General features: G+C 36.7%; 1 protein-coding gene across 8 annotated transcripts in view; it reads right to left on the bottom strand.

Moving 5' to 3' along the window:
- The window catches only part of PAM (peptidylglycine alpha-amidating monooxygenase), a 296,746-nt gene that overhangs the window by 238,448 nt on the left and 38,277 nt on the right, over positions 1-20,021 (bottom strand). For 7 of the 8 annotated variants that reach the window (XM_068535686.1, XM_068535687.1, XM_068535688.1 and 4 more), the window contains exon 2: positions 9,124-9,231. The exons of the other annotated variant lie outside the window; for it this stretch is intronic. The gene's annotated coding sequence lies outside the window, so the exon portion shown is untranslated. The remainder of the gene's footprint in view (positions 1-9,123; positions 9,232-20,021) is intronic. 8 annotated transcript variants of the gene reach the window in all.

Genomic DNA, 20,021 nt, shown 5'->3' with positions numbered 1-20,021 from the left:
CTCACTGGACAAAATGTTCATTTCCAGGTCCATGTTCTCTATTACAGCTTCCTCTCATTCTTCTGGATACTGGTTTTATTTGTCTTTCTAGTAAAAGCCAAAATGATCCTTTTTCTGCCATGTTTCATTGTCTCACACTGGTAAAGTCTACAGACCTGGCATTTCCATATTTCAGCAGGAGCAAGTTTAAGTATGTATAAAACTTAAAACATTCTTATTAGGACATAAAAATAAAATGAAAACTCTCCTAAACCAATTTTTAAAATCACCCTGCCTAAAACTGCTTGGAACCACTTCCTGCCTGAAGCATGAAGGAAACGGTAATCTTTATAGTACACTCTGTATAAACTGCTACTTGTATTGGTTAAGTCAGCAGGAGGAGATATACATGGATATCTTAAGGGTTCAAAACTGCAGAAGTATTTTTCTTATTACAAAGAGTTAGCTACTCAATAGATTACATTATATTACCCAAAACATTAATACAACAAAGAGCAAAAACCTGATGTAACATAGCCTAGAATATAATAGTTTTCTTTCCAACACAAACATATGAAAGTGTTTCAATAAAAAGGTTTTAAAAAGTATGGAAACAGTTTATATTGACTTAATTTCTTTAACATTTAACCTACCGTAATCTAAACTAGGTGGTATCGTAATTTCTCTCTACTTTTCAGGAACTGTTTTTAATTAACTAGCAAATTTTCAAACACATAAGCAGGATTAAGTATTCAAAACAGTAAAGAAATTAAAAGTCAAAGCATTTTAGCATATTTTAGGGTAGAAAGGAATTCATTCATAAATAAGCATTTACGATATTCAAGGTAAGACAGATATCCTTTATGTGAAAGTAACTTAATTTTTAACCTTTTTTTACACTCTCACAACTATGTTTTTCACTGATTCTTTAAAGAAAGGTGAATGAAGAACATTATCAGTCCACTAACATAATATTGCACAAAAACGAAGCAAAGGTAGAGAGCAGGGTATATTCCAGAAGACTCCAAAAATACAAGAAAGAAAATGCCAGTTTTAATCAGTCTCTCTAGAAACGGACAGTCTAGACCATTTACTGACCTCTCAAAAGAGCCATCTGTCTACCTCCTACATACAATAAAGGTTCAGCTACATAAAGAAATGGCAGAGTCCCCATCCTACCTACTCCCCTCTTCTTCATTCTCCTGCAAAGCTATCCATTAATTAATTAGAAACTGCCTTTACCTAGCACCTCCATTTAAACACCGTATTACATTCTTCACAGAGTATACTGAAATAGTCCCTTGGGAATAAGGAAGAGGAAATAAATGCACAACTAACATTGTCATATGGACAGAACTCTCGGAACGGAGAGAGTCAGACATAGGCAGTAGAGAGAAACCTGTGTGTCTCATCACTTAGTGTTTATTGATAGGGCACATTGTGGTAGAAAACTAACTTTTCAAGGGAAATATTCATTCATGGCTTTTCTATTTGAATGTTGTAAATAGTTCTACAATATTCTTTTCATAAAGCTGAACACAGCTGGCTTATCCTTAAGGAGCATGGGTATGTGTTAAAGGGGAACTTTTATGAAGCGCTGATTTCCTTTGTCACAGTAACAGAAGCACTATTTTTATTATCAAATTGGGAGATTTTTGAAAAGCATTAAAAGTATGAAATTAGTATGAAATGATGGTTATCAATATACTTTAAACTTCATATATCCCCCTGTAACTAAATCTTTGTTTTAACAATTTGTTTCAATTTCCCTAACATGCAAATTCTCAATGTAACTTGGCCCTTCTTTCTAATAATATCTTCCCATAACCTCTTAGACCTTTCAAATGTTAATACTGTTTAAAACTGGATAAAATATACAAAGTATCAATAAAAAATACATAATTCACACTCTTAGAAAACTGCATTTGTGCTGTGACACCTGTCAAAATATTTTAAGGAATTTGTATATTTCAAATCATTTGAAATAAAAAGCTCTACTGTGTTTGCTATTGCTGCTTACCAGGGAGAGTAGCCAGCATTACATTGTACACCCACAGTTACTTTCATAAGCCCACCCCATGTATGTGCGCATACAGACGCACACAAACACATACACACACTTTAAGTACAAACTGTAAGTCTGTTCTAGGTAATTGGCTGAAATGCTCCCATATACTATGTTTTCAGTCAGTAGTATACCATAGAAAGCAAGAAACCATTCATTCACCTGAAAGAGAAAAATAGAGGCATTTGGTAATTCTCCGATATGCAAAACAAGGCACTTACCTTCCATTTCTAGGGATGTCTGAAATAGAACTGGAAACCGAGCAACGGGTGAGGGGCTTTATTGCGGGGTGAATCATCCCCACGTAGATGCTCTGAACAACCCCTGTATGCATACTGACATCATCAGGAGAGACTTGGAGGCAGAGGATACTATGGTAACCAAGCAATGTGCTGGGAGACAGAAGCCTTTAATTGCTTTAACAACTTCCTGGGGCTGGAGCTACCAGGCTTGGATTTACTAAGTAGGAAATGAAGGTTGTCACAGAAGCAGCGAGTGTGACACAGAGCAAGGGGACTCAATGAATTCTGAATCTATTCACTGCAATGTGGCTTTTTAATGACAACTGTCATTACATGATTCCATTAGCAATATTCTTCTCACAGCTGAAGCTCTGATGAAGTCACAGGTCAATAAATAATGCTCCCAGGTAGCAACAGTATAAGTATTCATAGATGGTTTTCTCACTTAACAAGCATTAATATTATTACATTACAAACATCCTTTTCCTTGAGGGTGAATACTTGATTCCCTTTGAAAAGAAAGCTCACATCTGTGCCTTCGGAGGTCAGAGTACTGATAACAATGAAAACTGATGCTCTGCGTTTACTTCTCCAGGAGACGGCATCTGCCCATTCCACTTATCTCCGAGCTCCAGTAAATCCCCGCCAATACATCACTTATCCAGAAAACACCCCCAAGCCAAATGCCCAATTATGACACCCAGATAAAATCAGAAGAAATCTACCCTCTTACTGCCCCACAGTCTTCCTGATTAAGTCTTCTATCACAGGCAGAATTACTTCTACTTCTAACAACTCCCAAAACTATACATAGGGCTTCCCTGGTGGCGCAGTGGTTGAGAGTCTGCCTGCCAATGCAGGGGACACGGGTTCGAGCCCTGGTCTGGGAAGATCCCACGTGCCGCGGAGCAACTGGGCCTGTGAGCCACAACTACTGAGCCTGTGCATCTGGAGCCTGTGCTCCGCAACGGGAGAGGCCGCGACAGTGAAAGGCCTGCGCACCGCGATGAAGAGTGGCCCCCGCTTGCCACAACTAGAGAAAGCCCTCGCACAGAAACGAAAACCCAACACAGCCAAAAATAAATAAATAAAATTAAAAAAAAAAACTATACATAATTTAAATCTTCCCTTTGAACTATTTGTCCTCCCGTGCATCTGGCACCCCATTCACAAGAACACAACCCCTCTTAAAAATACCAGGTTTAAAGTAATTGCTTAAAATAACAACGTTTCAACATCAAACTGAGTCTATAATGATATATCATGCTTATTTGATCACATGCGATGTTTTAATAAGTATATAATTTATCTGTACTATAAAAACTATTGTTTTCTTCTCTATATTGGATTGACATGTTTTTAAACAATACCATGGTCTAATTTTTTCTACTGTAGTAGAATACTGTAATTGCAAGAATAATCAAGTAACTTGGCAGATCCTCTTTAAGATACTCATAACACAATAAAAAATGAAGGTTGTCATTCTGTATTGTATACTCCAAGCTACTACAAAGAAGTTATTATTCTCTCTATTTCAATTCAGATGAAGCTAAGCCTGCCTTTTAATGTTTCCCTTGTGAGTAAATACCATACGAATGTATGGCAATAATACTGCTTACAAAAATAGTAAAATGGAATACCACAGCACCGATTTACAGTCTGGAAAAATATAGAGAATTTTAACCTAATTGACAAGTTGGACTTTTTGCTACCATAGAGGTTAGGGAGAATTCTGAAATTAGAATAGTAAGGTCAGCTCTCATGAAAAACATAATAATTCAGTTTTCCTTAATTTAGGTAAAGTGAAAAGGCTTTCCAACAAAATGGAATTACTCCTATCCTTTCACTTGTTTTTCCTGAGATACCAAGTCTGAGAAGCAAAACATGCAAAGTTTACCATGAAATTCATGAAAATAGTGTGTATATACATATATATGTGTATACATAGATGTCTGTGTATATATTTGTGTGTACATATATGTATGTGTGTGTGTGTGTGTGTATATATATATATATATATATATATATATATACACACACACACACATATTAGGTTAGCCAAAAAGTTCGTTCACATTTTTCTGTAACATGGAAAAACCTCAGCGAAATTTTTGACCAAAAAATTTCAACATTTTTGGCTAACCCTCCTATATATATGATTCACACACACTTCTACATATATATATATATATACACATTATATATATGATTCAAATTTTAAAATAAATGCATTTGTTTATTTGAAAATGCCCAAAAGATATACACCCAACTTCTGAGAGTGGTTACTTCTGGCAGTTTCAATTACAGACTGAGAGAGTTCTCCAATTTTTATATTACATAATTTTAAACTTTTAAAAGTTTTTCTAACCATGGATATGAATTACTACTGTAAATCAAAAAATGAAAATTCATCTAAATGTGTTCTGAACTTGCAATCCTGATTTACTTGCTCTCAGAGAAGACCAATGACAGCTTCAGTGGACTAGATCCTAACATACTAGCCAGACTATTTCAAGGTTGTTTCAAACAACTCTTACTGGGAGATGATCCACCTGTCTAAACAAAACTAGGTTGGGAAAGGTAAATAAAGGTTATCTGGACAGCATGCACACAAAAGGGAACAACAGGTGTATCCACTACTCCAGAGATGGGATGGTCATAAAGTAAGAGTGCAACAGTAAAGCTAGTTTGCTAGGGTTTTTTTAAAAAAAGGTAGAGTTTAGAAAAAGAGTCTCTCCAAGTCCCTCACGTGCTGAATGCTGAATGCTGAGGCTAAGCAGGATGCCCTAGGTCACCAGCTCTTGCGCTGCAGCACTCACCCACTGGGCTGCCTGCTAACCAAAAATTACTTTTGAGTGTTCTTGAATTTGATCTTAATATTGTAATTGTTTTTTAAAATTGTCTATGTTAATCAATATGATCTTTTCATTGCACTGGTTCTTCTTATAAATATGTAATTTAATTAAATATTCTATACATCATTAAAAAAATAGCCTATCCAAAAATAAGACCAAACCAAAAGATGTCCGCCCACTACAGAAGGCTGAAGGGAATATGGAAGACCACCAGCAGGAACAGAAATCAAGTGTCAGTGAGACAAATGGCCCCAGGTGGCCAGATTTTGTGTCCTGTTAAAGATGCTTGCTTTAGGGAAAAGGGGCCTCGTATCTCCAACGTTCATTCCCTAAATCCAAGCTTTATTTCGTTTTTATTCTCCTCTTACGCTACAAAAACAGCTTAATGTGTCACGTTCTCATGAGTGTTCTATTTCCTCTTGCCACTCCACTAAATCTCTTGATCAATGCAGTCTCATTCCCACCTTCTTAGGGAAGATGATAAACTCTTTCTTAAATGATAACTACCTCCTTTACTTGGATTCCCAGGATAGCACAGAGAAGCCCGGTGAAGCACACACCCACATTAGGCCACTCACAGCACAGAGCTGGGAGCTGGGACAAAGTACCGCATAACAGCACTAGCTCCACCAAGCTCTGACATATTCTTTCTGCATAACTGTATACCCCCTTTTATCTGTCCTAAATGTCAGAAAATCCACTTCTTATTTCCCAATGGATCTTAAGGCTTCACAGACATCCAAACAATATTATAATATCTCAGACTGAAAGACAACAAAAGTTAGAAGGTAAAATACTCTTTCACAGGAAACAAAGACACAGCAAAGAAATCACCCCTTGACTGTCCAAAGTATTATAAATCTCATCTACAAACCACCTTAATCCTTAAATTGAAGTTTAGGGTTCAATGAGACTCTGAGCTTAACTTATTTCTTCAACTAAATTCTTGTTGGCAAGTGCCAATTCAGAAGCAAATGTAAGTTAAAGCGCCACTTCTGAGGGGATATTTGGCCAGAATTTCTAAAGCCTTGACTAGTCAGCTACAGTGCCCCCTCCTGGAAACCACCTTTCTGATAAGGCAAAACACCCTCCGTTCTATTTTTTTTTTTTTTTTTAGGTAAGAAGTGGATTTATTTAGAGAAACACACTCCACAGACAGAGTGTGGGCCATCGCAGAAGGTGAGAAAGGCACCAGGGTATGGGGTTGTCAGGTTTTATAGTGGTGGGTAATTTCACAAGCTATTGAGTGGGAGGAGTATTCCAGCTATTTCAGGAAGGGGTGGGGATTTCAAAACACCCTCGGTTCTAAACCAGCTTTGCCTCATAATTTACGCTGAACTTCCTCTTAGCCCAGAGAAGCAACATTCTTGGCTCCTCTGGTCTTAATACAACACTTTTCCTAATTCCAATTAAAGATAGTATAAGGACTGAAAAATGACAGTGTATATAGGATTTTATTATTAGCATATGAGCTTAAATTTGTTAACTAAAACAAATTCATACTGATTTAATGAAAAAGTATCACACTAACTTCCAATGGCAAAAGGGTTCTAACTCTCCATCACTGGCCAAACCCACTCGGTGGCCAAATTTCACAGATGTATCTTCTCTTTGCTCCAGTCCCACGGTTGCCCCTCTAGCTTAGATCTTCTCTATCAGTCATCTCAGTCATCAGTCATCAGTCTTTTTCTTCCTTACCAGTGACCCATGGCAGAGTCATTCACATCACCACAATATTCTCAAGGCAACTCATGAGGCTTGGGAGAAACATTCCTTATTACCCGTTTCTCCTCCCTATATCTAGCTACAAGCCTACCTTCTCAAAGGAAAAAAAAAAAAAAAGTATCTTATCTCATGATTCAGCTATTCTGGGCAAATCCTTGACTTTTCTAAACATCAGATCCTCATTTTCAAAAAGAGAACACTAGTACTACCTCATACTGTAGTTATGAAGATAAAGATAATGCATAAAGTACTGGCACATCAAAAGCTCTCAATTAAAAAGTTATTACAATTAATAATAATGAACAAAACCACAGAGAATCAAATTATACCACCTTCTTTGAAAGGCTTCATTTGTATTCCAGTACAGTCTGTAATTGGGTGATGAGGAAGCAGAAATTGGCCAAGTAAGAGCTTGAATAATTAAGTGGGGACCTTAGTTTTTTTGTTGTTCAAAATGAGGGTGCTGATCTTTTCCAGTCTAACATTCTATGTTCTAGGAAAGCATTCTAAGGCAATGCTTTTGTTTCTCCCACACAAATATCTGCCCTCTTCTGCAACCAAGCCCATCAGAGTGCCCAATGTATGGGTACTTTTCTTAGTCCCTGTAATAGACTGAAATTATTCAAAGTTTTATCCTTAAAGAATTTAAACTTTGCTTTCATTTAAACATTCAGGATCTTTATACTATCACTGAACTCACCCATGAGTCAATTAACTTTAATGTTTTCCCAAAACTAAACAATGATTATAAAGCCTTCAATGTTTTGAATCTAAAAGTCAAAGGAATTATAGATGATGGCTTACTCTAATACCAAGAACTTATTTCAACATTTCATGATTCTAATTTTGATTATAATTCCCAAAGGAAGCACGGGATTAAGTTCTAATATAGTTTCTCTAAAGAAGCCAGTTTAAGGTAAGTTCCCATTTTAGTCTCTCAATTAGTGGAACTTTAAAATACCTTTTCCCTGGGATACAAATAAAGAACTTTGCCGAAAATGTAGAGCATTTGTATGAATCCAAACATAGATATTGTTTTCATGAAATAAAAGGAAGCATAAGAGGGGTTAAAGATGATGCCTGCAGCCTAAGAAGACCAACTGAGCTGAAAGGGTCTGACAGCAGGATGTGGGTTATAATGCCTCTGAATGAAATCCTTTTGTGCAAGGGTCTCACAAAGGGCATCCAGGCAGGACTGTGTGTGTTTGGATTTAAATTAATCAACCAGTCAGTTCCACAATGCTAAGATTCCTTCTGTTTAACAGATTAAGGCAGGTTTACTGGCAGTTCCCAAATGATGTCAATAGCTTCTAAAAGGTCAAATGCAGCAACGCACACCAAATGTCCTAGAGTAAAGAGCACCAATAACTCTTCCCTCTATAATCTGCTAGGTGTGACTTATTAAATGCAGTGGATTATCCCATTTGAATCAGCTGTCCAGGTTTAAATTTTCTTTTTTTTCTCTTTCCCTAAGAAGCTGAAACACATTTATACATTTTAATGATAATCACTGCAAGACTGCCTGTTTTATTCTATAGTCTATCTGGTTAAAACAATATGAATAGCCCAGCTTCACCACTGCATCTTGCAAGGGGGTTGGGTGATGGGGCAGAAAGGCACAGAGGTGGAACTATTTTAGTCAATAGGGGCCAAGTACAACCAAAGCATTATCTGTGTTGTTAGCACAAACTCACAAAAAGAAAGTTATAGCTGCAACCACTGCCAAGTAAAAAATGCTCAAAAAACAGCATGTATATAAAAAGGAAGGACCCGGGCCAGGTGGAAGATTCCATCTGGGTTCAAACTCATGGATTCTAGTCCTTTGGGAACTTCTTTAAAATCTCGTGTTTCACTGTTTTTCCCAAGCAGTAAAGGATTGAATGCATTCTTGTAAAATATTAATCATGCGTGTCTTGGGCACTGAGTCGAAAAGGAAAAGGGAAGAGAAGATAAGCCAAGGATACTAGAGTATAAGGTGATCAGGACCAGCTCTTGTCTGACAATGCTGTAGAAACATTAACCGCTGGCCCTGGGACTCAAAGGAAGCTCCAAGAACCAACACGGCCCCCTGCCTCCCACTGACGTTCCTGACCTTCAACGAAGGAAAGGAAGGCACTGTGGCATAGGTTATTAGAGCACAGCATTGAGTCTAAATCCCAGCTCTGCCACCTCTAATCCCTGTGATCTTGGGCAAGCTACTTAAACTCCCTGATCATCACTTCTCTCCACTATAAAATGAAGGAAAGAATAATCATACCTCTGAAGGTTGTTCAGAGCACTCCTGTGAGCCAGGCACAGTTTCAGGTATCAGGAATACAGTGTTGAGTAAACCATACAAGGCCACTGATCTCAAGGAGCTTGCATTCTGGGTTGGGAGATAAAACCATAAACAATTAAATGAATAACATAATTTTATATACATGGGAAAAGGCTCTGAAGAAACACATCATAGGATGACAAGATAAAAAACTGACTAGATGGAAGAATGACAGAGCTGTCAGAGACAAACCTCAGTCTCAGTAGAAATGGCATTTGAATAAGGAGAAGGAGCAAGATGCATCAAATAAAAGGACAGAGTCTTCCAGGCATAGCGATCAGCAAGAACAAAGGTCCCAAGACAGAAACGAGCTCAGGATGTTCAAGGAACATGAGGAAGCCCAGAGTAACCGAAGGACAGTGAACAGTGAGCAGTAAGTGCAAACACCTATTAGACAGTTAACTGGAGTCAAGTAATAAGGTGATTCATGAACGGAGCTTGGGGTACAGAGCTGGAAATATAAATGTGGGAGTAACTTAACACAGTTTTCTGTAAAGCACCCACCACAGTGCCTGAACATTATGATTATGGATAACCAATCTCTCCATTCCCACTTTTCCAAATAAGTAAATTGATACTTGCATTAGGGAGACTGACAGCAAAATAGAAAAAAAGAAGGAAGACAGGTAGCGCTGGATTGGCTCAGGGAAAACAAAGACGTTTTATGCTGAGTGCCAACTTCTACAAAATAGGAGGAGCTTCCTGCTGTTCTGAGTTGAGCAGGATTCTGAGGCCAGCTATGGCCTGTGTAACAGTGTGTCCCATTACTTGCAAAATATATAAATGTAACAGATTTCCAAGGCTTTGGAATTGGCAGTTCTTGTTCACTATAGGTTTTAAAAAGTTTTAATTTTGGTAATTATTTCTCAGAATAATAATATGAATTAGATACCATCACTATCCCTATTTTATAGTTAAGAAATTTGAGGCTCAGAGAGAATAACTTATTTGCCCAAAGTGACCAGCCTTCCTATAGTTAAAACTGAGAACCAAATTTGGGTGTCTCTAACTCCTAAGACCATATTCCTACCTACTGTCATATACATGTGTAATTTTGCTAAATACGCTCCTTATTTGCATTCCCCCAACTGCACTTTAAGGGTCTTCCCAATGGGGCCTGGCTCCAGGATGGAATATCTTGTACTGTCATCACTCTAGCTCTGGCATGTTCTTTGGTTTCTAAATTCTCATGTCTCATTCGGAAGGAAGCATCCAGGCACAATTCTTTTCTGTGTTGATGTTGGTGGAAAACATCTTATTCGTTAAAATGCCAAATCCTATTTGATTTAGTGATTAGGTCATCTTATAAGCAAGCTGAAAATTTTAGCCATGTCAGAATTCCAAATTATTTTAGCAATCACCTACCTATTATTCATCACCTATCCTATTTTTCAGCTGATAGGTGTCTCATCTAGCTGTATTTAAAAACACACACATAGGGACTTCCCTGGTGACACATTGGTTAAGAATCCACCTGCCAATGCAGGGGACACAGGTTCGATCCCTGGTCCTGGAAGATCCCACGTGCCGTGGAGCAACTAAGCCCGTGCGCCACAACTACTGAGCCTGCGCTCTAGAGCCCACGAACCACAACTAATGAGCCCACGTGCTGCAACAACTGAAGCCCGCGCACCTAGAGCCTGTGCTCTGCAACAAGAGAAGCCACCGCAATGAGAAGCCCGCGCACCGCAACAAAGAGTAGCCCCCGCTCGTCACCACTAGAGAAAGCCCGCGCGCAGCAATGAAGACCCAATGCAGCCAAATAATAATAATAATAATAAATTAATTAATTTAAAAACACATACCTACACTATCAAATTAAGTTAGTGCCACTGTTGTTATTGTTACCTCACCCACACAACAGCATATTCATTTACTTTGACTAAAGAATAGGGATTTTTTGGAGGTTAGTCCTAAGGAATAGGAATTTTATTTTTAAGGATTCCAAGGAAATAAGAAGTAAAAACTCTTGTACAGCTTACAGACTTACCACAACATAGGCAGAAAAGCTAAAATATATTTAACCCTGAATTGCTTTGTCCTTTCCCTCCACCCCATGCTTTCTTTCCCTCCCATCTATTTTCTACGAGAGGGCCTCATAACAGGAGAAAAGTATGCCATATACTACGTTGATTTGATTCCAGCAAACTAACCAGAATTTGAATTTTTATTAGCAAGAGCCATAGGCAAGAGCAATAATATGTTATACCTATCAATGTTTAGTTTTATTCATGAACCCATGCTGGGTTAAGAAAAAAAGAAGAAAAGCTAACTTCAAAGCATTATTGAAAGATGGTTAACTCTCTAGCCACAAATGAGAATCACAAGCTACTTTGATGTGTGAGAATTTTTAGATGTCCTAAATTTAAAGAAAGGACATCTATGATACAGGTTTAACCATTTAAAAAATTCCAATAATATACTTCTTTTGCATCTCGAAAAACCAGTAATTACCTAAGGGAATAAATAAATTAGAACTCAGCCTCAGAAATTAAGCCTTAAATACAAAGCATACGAACAATATTCCTCCCTCATCATATGGTTCAGTGGCAAAATGCCAGCTCTAATATGTTCAGTACAGGAAATATAACTCTTCATATTGTCATTTTCTCACAGTCATCACTCCACCAAGGACTTTGGGCATTAACCAAGCTGCATACACAGCTTCACCTCAAAAATTCAACTGAGTATAAATCAGAGCGTTACTCAATGTATAAACTATGTGGCACATGACTGCAAAGACTGTGACTGCACAAAAACTTGTGCCAATACTTAATTTGAAACTAACCTTGACAATGACCTAAAATTGCTAACCTTCGAACCCTAACCAATCTCTGTCATTTATATAGTGCATGCCATGGTCTACTTTCACACAACATTTGAGAATTATTATTCAGTACGTATAATTCTTAAAGGTTGTATGAAAATAGGCCATGGAATATACTGTATAAGTTTCAAAAGAAAATGGAAATTACTAAGGAGAAAAGTGAGTGGATTAAAATGTGTGATTTTTCATAACAATGGTCCAAAGATGTGGGAAAGGTGGAAAGTTGACACCACGTACTTTATATGGCTTTTAACTTATAAATATATTAGATCTAATATTATTTATTAAAACACTTGTATTTACCAATCTGAATATATTTAAACAGTCTTCAAACCTAAATGCTAGAACATCACAATTTTCTCTTCTCTCTCTTACCAAATTGACATGTCTCCATCAATAACTACTTGGAAAAATATTCAAGGCAATCTCAAAAAGAATTATTGTGCTTCATTATGCAAAACAAAAACACAGCTTTTAAAAAGTACTCTGTCTGACATTCAGTTCTGTATGCTGCTACAGCGGGTCAAAAGCCATTAGCCAACCTAATGAAAATACATACTAGGAAATAAAATGTCCTTCAAAATTATTTCACATACAGTATTCTCAAAGTAAAATGGGTGAGATTATATTCTAAATGTTTAAAAATGTGATGCCTCAAAAAGAAATGCACTCAACATGTCAGAAATTAATTTGAACATAGATTTAATAATGGTCATATAATGTAGAACACTCACATTAGATAAACAAAGTACTGTGTCTGCTATGAGAGAAATGAATACATAAAAGAACCAACCATCTCAACACTATATGGCTATTATTCTCTCCTTTTCCAATAAAAGTAACAGACTCAATATGATTCCTCGGATACTTAGGACATTCTCACTATTCAACAGTCTTCTGGGGACTGACCCAACAGTCCTCTTGTATCTTTAAGACATTCTACAAATCTATTTGGGCAGAAGAAGCAAAACAGGAGCGCCTGTGCTACTGGACATTAAAAAGAATTCACAAGTCTATCTTATTTAACATTCTGAAACTTGGCAATGAAGTCTATGGTTTTCTATGATTTTTCCACTAATAGATTCTATTAGCAATTATTAGCTAATTGGCCACTTGGCACTTTGTACAACCAGGTACGGAGCTAAGTGCTTGACACATCTTAATGCATTTAATCCTCATAACAACTTTATGATGTAGATAATATCCTATTGCCATCTTACAAGTAAGGAAACCAAGGCACCAAGAGGTTAAGTAATTTGCTCATAGTTATACAGATAGCAGGTGGCTACTTTTCAATGAGGGAAACATAGTTTATAGAATGTGAGGTCCCAAATAGGATGAGGAAACCAAGGGAAAGAAACTGAAAAAGGCAAAAGTACAAGGGGAGTCAATGACAGGATGGAGAAATGCTTTCTCTTTCACTATTTTCTCTAATCTTAGCTGGCTGACTATGGTGCTTAATAAACAAAAATAAAGAGGTAACATAATTGTAACCCAGTTTTCAAGAGCAAAGATGGCTCCTACTTAAAAACTAGGAAGCTCAAATTTTGTTGCCTTACTTAAAAGATGGATTTATGCTGCGTGGAACTGCAAATACCCAATCTCACTGCCCAAGCTCTGAGATAACATCTGGTGGATAAATACACATTTTGGTGCCATGTCAGATTCATATTCACAGGCTGTAGGGGCAGAGATGGGTCTGTAAGAGCCCTAGACTATTCACCTATAAACCTGGTTCCTAACATGGATCCAGGGCCACCCCTGATGACTGACCTCCTGAAGGGTCAGTGGGGTAACAGACGATTAGTTCTAGAGGTTCCACCTCTCACGGACTTCAGCCAATCTAAACCTGTTTATAGAAATCTTGAACTGGCTCCCCAATATAATGCCACTGTCGCTTCCAGGGGTCCTATTCCAAAATCTATCATCAGATCACAGGAGTTTTTTGTTGACACCATTGGGTATTTGGATTTTGTTTGATTATTTAATAAAAAGACATTTCTCCCTTAAAAACAATATTGCAGGCCTCTAAATCTCCAAGTATAAATTAAACAAAATAACTCCTGGTTAACAAAATATGAATTCAAACAAAATGCTTCTGTTGAAATGGAGTATCTAAAATATTTCAGGAAAAAATTCACTAATCCCGCTGATAATAAGGTTGGAAAAGATTCCCTTTTTCACACCCAACCCAAAGGAAATTGAATCCCTGCTTTAACTGGAGACTGTTGCTATTTGTCTTATGGGTAAGGGCCAAATTATGCGTATTTTTGGGACTTCAGTCAAGAATCAAGGTCAGTCACCAGATTTTCTCCCATATCAACAACATAGTGGCAGCATGAATACAGATGTTCCTTATCCCTTTCACCATGATTTTTCAAACTCAGTTTTCGCTCTCAGAGCAGCTAAGATTTCTTCGTTTGTCAAAAGGATACCATTAAGAAAATCACTTAGCTAATAAACAAGGAAATTAGCTAGCAGGCCTGATACAAAACAGATAGTAGCAACACTAAGAGCAAACTGTACACACAAAGTAAGGCAGCAAGAGTGGCTCTGATAAGCACTTTTAAACTGCCAAGTGGTACTCAAAAAACTGAGTGTCACTAGTACTAGGGGTCAGACAGCAGCTGTAAACTTTTCTCCTTGTCTCACTTGGTTCCCCCAAAAATCTCAATTAGTTTTGAGTTTTATCGAAGTATGTGAAGAGAAAGAAAGCAGCAGAAAAGAGGAAACAGGGAAAGTATCTGGGCAGGATAACTCTTCTCCCTTTCCAACCACTTTTCTTTATCTTCTTTTGTCAGTGTTTGAAGGAACCAGCTAAACACTTGTTTAATTTTGAGAAAAGCTACAGAACGTAAATAAACAACACGATGGAAGTAGGACTTGTGAATTCCATGAAGGATGGTGCCAGATTTTGAAACACATGATTATCAAGCAAAAAGATAAGGGCAGAATGTTTATATTTACATTTTACATGATCAATAGATATGTATTTTTAAAACTAACAATCTTTATTATTATTATTTTTTTTTTTGCTTTTAAATTGTATACAATTGGGTTTCTATCCTCTACAGTAACTGATTATGGAATAAACAGTTGAAGAGTAAAAAAAAATTATACACTCAATTTTTTGGTGGGGAAATTGTAAATTTTACTAAATTTCGTATTTCATCAAAATGTCTTCAGTTCTCTACAAAAATTAAACTTTTCCTAAAAGTCTACATTGATATCTTCTCTCTGATTTTAAAATAGGAAGCTTCCCTGATTTAATCACTTCTTACAAAATGCTTGAAATGCTTTATTCAACCCTGGGTTTAATAATTCCTCCCTTCAGTTGGTCAGAAATGTATCTAAATCAGTAAGAAGCTACTTCTGCCAGTTCATTCCAGGAAAATATTCATTTCCACCTGCCCAAATCACACCTCCGCTCCAGGCTGACCCTTCCTGACCTTCACTGAGATGATGTCTTGCCTCCCCCTCTCACCTCCATGTTACCCGGTCATCATAGGGCTGCATGACCCTCAATACACCAGAAATAGAAGAAAACCAGTAACAGTAATTCATGTTTAAATGATCATTTAAATTAGCTTTACAAAATAGAGTCTCAAGCGGTAACTAGCCAAGGATAAATAAACCACTTCACGTACATTCTAAATATGGGGAGATATATATATATATATATATATATATATATGTATAGCTGATTCACTTTGTTACAAAGCAGAAACTAACACACCATTGTAAAGCAATTATACTCCAATAAAGATGTTTAAAAAAAAAAAAAGGAAACCAAAAAATAAATAAAATAAATAAATAAATAAAAATGGGGAAAAAAAATTCAAAAGTATTAAATAAGTAATGAATTTTAGTCAAAGTTCCCCTAGAGATCAGTGAGTATATGAATATTTTTAATGAATTTTAAAAAAGAAAGAAATGGGCCTTTAATTTGTTAAGGCAGAAATTCTCAGGTAAATATAATACAACACATTCAATATGTTTCACATATTGCTGAATTTTTAAGTTTTAAGTTCAAAATGTAAAAATCATCTGCTCTAACTCTAATCACTTTACAAAACCGATAAATTAATTTTGTATATAAATCTAGGATAAAAGTGTTCCTATAATTACTTAATTCATTTAATATTTTCAAAATTCTTTTAAAATCTTTTACTAGTTCAGTTTTTTATTTATTGATTGATTGATTGATTGATTGATTTATGGCTGTGTTGGGTATTCGTTTCTGTGCGAGGGCTTTCTCTAGTTGCGGCAAGTGGGGGCCACTCTTCATCGCGGTGCGCAGGCCTCTCACTATCGCGGCCTCTCTTGTTGCGGAGCACAGGCTCCAGACACGCAGGCTCAGCAATTGTGGCTCACGGGTCTAGTTGTTCCGCGGCATGTGGGATCTTCCCAGACCAGGGCTCGAACCCATGTTCCCTGCATTGGCAGGCAGATTCTCAACCACCGTGCCACCAGGGGAGCCCACTAGTTCAGTTTTCTAAATGAGGAAGGATATTACTACATCACTTAAATAAAATGAGCTTTAAAATAAAACCACTACTTATGTACTTAATATACTGAAGTATATTAATATATATGTATATAACATACTTAAAATACTGCACTAACCAACTTTTTAAAAGATTTTCCAATAGTTTCAATAGTTTTTAAAATTTCCATTTACAAAAAGCTTTTGATTTAAGCATTAAAATCAGAAACACCTAGACACTTTATATAGATATTTAAATATGTATCTATGCGTTTTTTCTAGGAATTTTAAAAGCAAAGAAGCAGGTGTTCTAGAAAAAATTCACAAGTTCAGGTAAGTTATTTTACATAATTTTAAGAGGAAGAAAGGAAAAATAGGTCTAAGACATTATTTTAGTGTAGAAAGAAAAAAATGTATGTATTCTGTTCCTATGAGGACCAAGACTCCTAACCGACCATGATGCCAAAGGGGAGATTTTTTTTTTAGAGAAAAGAAAAATTATCTCCATGTTACTTGATTAAAGCTAAACTCCACTTGGCAGAACTCTTATCTGCTACTGGAAACTTTTGTGTTACCTTTTTTTTCGAAGATGGCTAAAGAAAGTACATTTCCTGCTCACAATCAAATTATCAGCCAGTATGAGATTACCATAAGCCTCAAAAACTGTGAACCTGTATTCTGATTTGCAAGAAGAATAAACCAATGGTAATTACGTGCTACAAATTCTTCACTTGACAAAATTATGGTTTGTAGAGCTCCTTTAGATAGGGAGCACCTCGAGTGTATTTAGAAGAGATTTCAAATTACTAAATTTGCCATAAAATTATGCTAGTATACTGCCCCCTTCCAACTCTTCATAATGCCAGTCAATGGCAAATGGGTGACCATGTATCATATTGTTTTTGAAAGCTTATGCAAGCCAAGAGATCTTAATAATCAATTGTTTGGTAAACAGATAAAAAGGCTTGTGCATTTGTCAGGTGTTTTTTATACAAATACATTCATTTCCTGGAACTTGGTAAATGCTTGAAAGTAACCTTATAGTCTCTTCACATGCCTTTTATCACTATTGAATTGGAGAGCAATTTATGACAATAAAGATTTCATTTACCTTTCTCAATGATTTTGGCATTACTTGTGCCACCTCCCATATGTTTTAACATATACACAAACCCACATATATACACACATCAATGTTTACTTTGATATATCTGAAGTGAATTTCCTAAATTCCATAATACTATGTGTAAATATAAATTGTAACTCCAAAACAACAAATGGTTGTAATCTTCATTCATGGAAAAAAGGGCCAGAGAGTTGCTCAAATACTTTGCTGTAAGAAATACTCAATAATCAATTTATTATTAACTTCCTTATTAGGATGGGGAAAACTTCTCTCAATGTTTGCATATTGCTCAGTAAAAATGTCAACTGCTGTTGCGTTTCAGCAATACTTGGTTTAATGGAGCACACCCAAATGGAAATGTTCACTACAGCTACACTTTCCTTCGAGAAACGCCTAGCATATCCTAGATATAACCCTAGAGACAAGTTATCCGAAGTTATCTGATTACGTATCATAAAACTGAATGCTTTACAACTAATTGACAAGGTAAGTTTTTCTCACCTGAGGTTGAAGGAAGGTAATTTACCTTATCTATCTTGTATTCAGAAACAAACCCCAAATAGAGGTAAGTAATCTATCTGAAAGGTTTCTGTTGTTTTTGTTTTTGTTTTTGTGTTTTCCCTTGGTAATACTTGGCAAAATGTTGAAAACAGAAAAATCCACTGGGGAAAAAGTAGTTGCAAAAGAAACTACATACAGCCAGGTTAATGTCTTTAACACATAAACACATCTCACAAATAGAAAAAAGGAACACATCAGATTAACCATGACATGAAGAAATACATATGCTAAAAAATCATATACAAATGCTCACCACCAATGCAAATTAAAATAAATGATTACAATTCTTCACTTCTCAAATTGGTGTTAAAAAAAACCCGTAATTCTGGGATGGGCAATGGGTGTTCTGATACAGACCACTAGAAAAGTATAAACCTGCACAGTCTTTCTGTGCAGGACAATTTGACACACATATATCAAACACCTTTGAAAAATGTTCATATCTTTTTACTTAATTTTTATCCTAGGGATTTATTCTTAAAAAATAAATAGAGATAGGGAAAAGATTAATCTAAAAGTATTTTCATCATAGTGTCACTTATAATAGCAAAAAAAGAAGAATATTCTAAAATCCTATTAATAGAGGATTGCTGCAGGCATAAAATCAAAGGAAATACAGCTACTTAGAAGGCAGCTGTGAAAGAATATTTAGGGATATGAGAAAATGTCACTATTTAATGCTCAGTGAAAAAATATGCAGGTTATAAAATAGAATAATCATTACAATCCTAATTTTATGTCTCCCAGTTTTGTGTCTCTGTTTGTTAATGTGTGTGCACATATGCATGGACAGAACAGTAGAATCGCTGACATGCAAACAAACGGTATCAGTGCCTATCTCTGCGTGGTAAAATAATGGGTAATTTTTTTTTTTTTTTGCTGCGCCACATGGCTTGTGGAACCTCAGTTCCCCGACCAGGGATTGAACCCGGGCCACAGCAATGAAAGTCCAGAATCCTAACCACTGGACCACCAGGGAACTCCCAATAATGGGTAATTTTTAAAATACGACAAAGCTTTTTTTTTGCATTAGCCAATATTCCATAATGAACAAATATAATTCAAGAAACAATGGGGGGGAAAACATAGTTACTCACAAAAATAAAACTGTATAACCTCTTTTACAGGTGATACTCAGTTTCTGATAACTAGAATAACACTGTTCAGAATAATGAAAATAATGTTCCTATAAGAGGCTTAAAATAGACTCTTTGTCCACAAAATGAAGAGAGTGGCATCACTTCTCTGCCTGGCAAAAGCAGCCATCTGAAGCAGCGTTAGGTAACCTAATACCACGCTGTTTAGATAGGTTTTCCACACCACCACTTTGATCCCAGGATAAGAGTCAAATCATCCTCATAAGAACCAGAGGGTTAGATGAAGAAGCTACTGTCTGGGACTCCCCTGGCGGTCCAGTGGTTAAGACTCCATGCTTCCAACGCAGGGGGCATGTGTTCAATCCCTGGTCAAGGCACTAAGATCCCACATGCCGCAGGGTGCAGCCAAAAAGATAAAAAAATAAATAAATAGGGGGCTTCCCTGGTGGCGCAGTGGTTGAGAATCTGCCTGCTAATCCAGGGGACACAGGTTCAAGCCCTGGTCTGGGAAGATCACACATGCCGTGGAGCAACTGGGCCCGTGAGCCACAACTACTGAGACTGCGCGTCTGGAACCTGTGCTCCTCAACAAGAGAGACCACGATAGTGAGAGGCCCGCGCACGGCGATGAAGAGTGGCCCCCGCTTGCTGCAGCTAGAGGAAGCCCTCGCACAGAAACAAAGACCCAACACAGTCCAAATAAATAAATAAATAAATAATTAAAGGTGCTAATAATTTAAA

This window comes from Eschrichtius robustus, chromosome 2 (assembly GCF_028021215.1).
Source record: "Eschrichtius robustus isolate mEscRob2 chromosome 2, mEscRob2.pri, whole genome shotgun sequence".
Lineage (NCBI taxonomy): Eukaryota > Metazoa > Chordata > Mammalia > Artiodactyla > Eschrichtiidae > Eschrichtius > Eschrichtius robustus.
This window is presented reverse-complemented; position numbering and strand designations above follow the sequence as displayed.